The sequence below is a fragment of the Protomyctophum bolini genome (genome assembly GCF_963924005.1).
Source record: "Protomyctophum bolini genome assembly, chromosome: 17".
NCBI lineage: Eukaryota > Metazoa > Chordata > Actinopteri > Myctophiformes > Myctophidae > Protomyctophum > Protomyctophum bolini.
The window spans coordinates 36008441-36013474 of record NC_137878.1 but is presented as its reverse complement, the minus strand read 5'-3'; positions in this window follow the sequence as shown (position 1 = coordinate 36013474).

The window sequence follows — 5034 nt, the reverse complement described above, 5'->3', positions numbered from 1 at the left end:
ACTTCCAAATCCTATATACCTGAAGAGAGATCCCGTTTCATTGGAACTATTAACAGATCAATCACCAGGGATCTGCTAACGGCTAAGTGTGAGCTGTACATCTTGATGAACATGTAAAGAATGCTTCTAGTGAATGGACGCCGATGAGTCACCCTACAAGGGAACAACACGGCTGTGACGCCACTTTGACCGTAAATGCAGAGGAGGAGGTTTGATCTGTTACGATTAGGCCATGATCCTAGCCATCTGCATGTAGGAGTTTGTGTGCGTGTGTGTGTGCGTGCGTGCGTGTGTGCGTGTGTGTACATGAGGGTCCGGCCTGACCCCAAGGGGCCTCAGCTGACCCTCTCTCTCTCTCTCTCTCTCTGGCCCCTGAATCAGAGGAGCGAGTCAGACTCAGCGGACCGTGTGTGTGTGTGTGTGTGTGTGTGTGTGTGTGTGTGTGTGTGTGTGATTCATTCAAGGATGAATCAATACGTGTGGCAATTGAACGGCATGTTTCCCAATAATGCGTAGGAGGAGGGCGCAGTGAGTTATGTGTGTGTGTGTGTGTGTGTGTATGTGTGTTGAAAGACATGTTTCATGTGTTGGAAAGTGTGCACGTGTGTGTGTGGGTTTGCTGCGGACAACCGTTAATGTATTTAATGCGTGCACGTGTGTCTCTGCATAACAAGGAAGTGTATGCGGATGTGTGTGTGTGACTGTGTGTATGTGTATTTCTGTATACTGTAGGTGCCCCTGCCTGATAACTTATGTGCGTGCGTGCGTGCGTGCGTGCGTGCGTGCGTGCGTGCGTGCGTGCGTGCGTGCGTGCGTGCGTGCGGTGACTAACCAGCGCTCCAGATGTTTCATATAGTGACAGGTCATTCCACGGGGCAGCAGAAAGGAGGGAGAAAAGAGGGAAGCGACCCATATCAGATAGCAAGGCTTCTGTTCATGAGGTCACTTCCCCAAATTAGCCTCCAGTGTGTGGGCTAGTGGAACTGACACACACATGGAAACAATGGAGAGGCCTTTACAATACTGAAACACTCCCTATATACTGGCAGCACACACACACACACACACACACACTCTGTCTGCACACTCACAGACACATGAAAAGGCTGTTTGTGTTTGTACAGACAGAGCATGCACAAACCTGCAGATATGCACACATTCACCTCACACATGTGCATAGCTTACTGTAAACGCGCGGAGCGGAGAAATCTCTGCCAGTCACTCACTCTGCCGACGCGCTATCAACAACGTGGATCTGGGCTTTGAAACCAGAGTTGACATGCAGTCGAGCATCGCATGACTGCACGCACGCACGGACGTCACATGTGCGCACGCATGCACACACGCACGCACACACGCATGCACGTCATGGTCGTGCAGTCATTGTCAACCTTTTATAGCTTCAAGGACCACCACTGCCGCTTTGCTATTTCAACTTCAACTTCAAAGAACTTTATTCTTCCTTTCGTGCAGTGGTAAAGACAACAAGAAATCACAGTACACACATAAAAGCTATAAGTACTAATAATTAATAGTCTTAATATGTATTGTATGCAACCTATGCATTCACTATAGTCCATCAGGTGGAGGGGGGGGGGGGTTGTTAGAGATTCCAACGAGGGGGGAGGGGGTCTGATGGAGGTGGGCACAAAGCTATACTGTAGCTGAGCCCTTGCTATGCAATCTATTAGCAACTGTATTGTTATACATTGGGTTTGACGGTCTGTCTCATAATGTTCATTATGGTGAAGTTTATACCATCAATCAAAACATTTTACTCTATGGTTGGGATCCACTGGAACCCCCACCCTCAAGGACCCCTGGGGATCCCCCACTGGAACCCCCACCCTCAGTCAGTCAGTCAGTCTGGAAGCATTCTGCTCCTCTCCTCTCCTCTCCTCTCCTCTCCTCTCCTCTCCTCTCCTCTCCTCTCCTCTCCTCTCCTCTCCTCTCCTCTCCTCTCCTCTCCTCTCCTCTCCTCTCCTCTCCTCTCCTCTCTGGTGTATTGCTCCATGCCAGAGTGGAGGAGTGCAGGATGATAGTAAACAAGAGCGGGGCGTGCCGGCCGTGCGCACGCGAAACGGAATGTCTGGAGATCCTTCTAGAACGCAAGGCGTTACGGGGGAGGGGGTAGCGTCAGGCAGCAGGTGTGTGTGTGTGTGTGTGTGTGTGTGGAAACAACGCCCACGTGTCAGTGCTGATGATGAGGAGCGCAGACGTGTTATTATTGTGCTGTTTGTGCTCTGCAGCTGGAGACTGATGGGCTCGTAAAGTCCTCTTTACATAACTGTTTTCTTTTTCCTGTACCCTGAGTCAAATATGGAGATAAGAGATTATGGCTTTTTTTTAGACACATGGGGTGGAACACAAAACACCTCCAGTGCTTTTGTCATGCCTTTCTCCTCCACACACACCCACCATCTCTTTCTAGTTCAAAGTACAAATCTACAAAAGTTCTGGCTTGTAGATCTGCTATTTTCAAATTGTTGAAATTATAGGGATGTCCCGATCACGTGTTTTTGCTCCCGATCCGATTCCGATAATTCGATTTTGAGACATACCGATACCGATCTTTCCCGATCCGAAGTAGTCTGTTGTGTTGCTTTCAATTATTGAAAGGCAAAATGTGCATGACTATACTTTTATTAGAATGACTGTCATTGTGTTTATTTTTTCTTTCTATAGCATATTAATAATGATGTATTGGTTAATTAGAGTGAATACAGTTCTACAGCTTATAGAACTGAAGTCAAGTTCAAACTCGCTCTCATTCAGACACAGTTTTATCACTTTGAGATTTACATTATACAATTAAAACTCTGTTCTTTTCTCCCCGATTTCCGATCTTTTGAAAATCATGTGATCGGAGCCGATTTCCGATCAAGCGATCCGATCGGGACAACCCTATAGTTGAAATGTATATAGAGCTGGTTAAGTGGTTAATGCATGTTTTCTAATAATAATAAAAAAATAATTGGCTACTCTAAATAATAAAAACATACAAAGTAGCTATAGTAACTAAAGGTTTCAAATAAATCCAGTGAAAGTGAAAAGTATTGTAAATTGTAAATACAGAAGCACAAATATAACTAAACATAGTACTTAAGTACAGCACTGTGTACTTGGCGTCAGTAGCAGAATGCTCCCATGCAGCAGCCTTGCAGAGAGAGAGGGATCAACAGGTGTTTACGTTCCGCGCGGTTCCTCCAAAGACAAAACACGCCGTCCGCATTCACACTCAGGTCGCATATTATCTCAGGTCGGCGGCGGGAGGGGAGGGGGGGGTGGGGTTGGGGGGTGACCCGCTGACGCGGGGTGTTTTCACTGGGCTGTTTTCCTTGGCACAGAAACAGCTGTGTTACTGCAGGAGGTCTTACAAAAAGCCAAGGAGCAGTAGAACGTATCGTGATGACCGCTGCTGTGTTTCTGATCCAAAAGGAAGTAGTCATGACGACGGCTTTTTATAGGGACACTCTTTTATTCATATAACACCGTTGCACACAAAGCACTGAACCGACTCTCAGTCAACATAACAGAGACTGGGAAGAGAGAGAGAGGGCTCACAACAGCTAGTATATCAATAGCTGCACGGTTGCTTGCTGCCCGCACAGAGTACAAAACTCTGATGCTGGCCTTCAAAGCAACCAAAGGTATGGCACCCCCATATATTAAACGTCTGATCGGACCCTGCAACCGCCTTGTGTGCTCAGATCAGACAACACAGGGAGGCTGGCAAAAAATGAACTAAAAAAAGCCGGGACAACGCTCTACACGTCCCAGACTCTTCTCTCTTCTGGCTCCAAAACTATGGAATGAACTTCCCAGCTTGCTAATATGATTCTGGATGACTATTTCTATGTATTTGATCTATTACCTTGTGTTGTTCTTGCTTACTGTAAATCGCTCTGGATTAAGAGCGTTTGCTAAATGCCTAAATTGTAAATTGTAATAGTATTATCAAACATTACACACATAACATAAATATATACTGTTACATAAAATGATATGATATAATGCAACATACACTTACTAAATCTAAATCTGAATTCAATCACCCAACACATTCCCCATAACAAATAACAAGTTGGTAATCCGACAGTAAAACAATACACAAAGGGGCATGCATGCTGGGAAGTCCCTCCTACGCCGCTGACAGCCCATTAGACGCTACACAGACCCCACCTGACTGAGGGGGTCCTACTGTCCTCAGTAACCCACTCACCCGACACAAGAGTTCCAGGATGCAGAGGTGGGTGCTGCTTCAGAGAAGAAGCTCTGATGCCCGTCGTCCCATGTGGACACAATTGTCTCAGTCTCCATACCCAATACGCTCTATATATGCGCACAGAATAACTCTTCCACTTCCAGGCCCCTTCCATACTTCCTTCACAGGTGTATAGGTGTACGTGCACTAAATCCACTGTACATTAAATGGAACAGAGCCACGTACTGTACACTGAATCCACTGTACACTAAATGGAACAGAGCCACTATATACCTGTACACTAAATACAACAGATTCGAACAGAGCCTTAAGTATAGTATCATCAGTAGATGATACTAGATGTTCCATTTAGTGTACAGACAATTTCATTTCAAGGACCACCATAACCCGTAAGGCTCCATTTTTATGTTTCCATGTTTAGTGTACACACTCAGAGTTACACACCCGTCTCGTACGGATGTTGTCAGTGAACTTGTGCATGAGTTAGGACCTTTCTGGTTGCCCCTGCATGAGTTAGGACCTTTCTGGTTGCCCCTGCATGATTTAGGACCTTTCTGGTTGCCCCTGCATGAGTTAGGACCTTTCTGGTTGCCCCTGCATGAGTTAGGACCTTTCTGGTTGCCCCTGCATGAGTTAGGACCTTTCTGGTTGCCCCTGCATGATTTAGGACCTTTCTGGTTGCCCCTGCATGAGTTAGGACCTTTCTGGTTGCCCCTGCATGAGTTAGGACCTTTCTGGTTGCCCCTGCATGAGTTAGGACCTTTCTGGTTGCCCCTGCATGAGTTAGGACCTTTCTGGTTGCCCCTGCA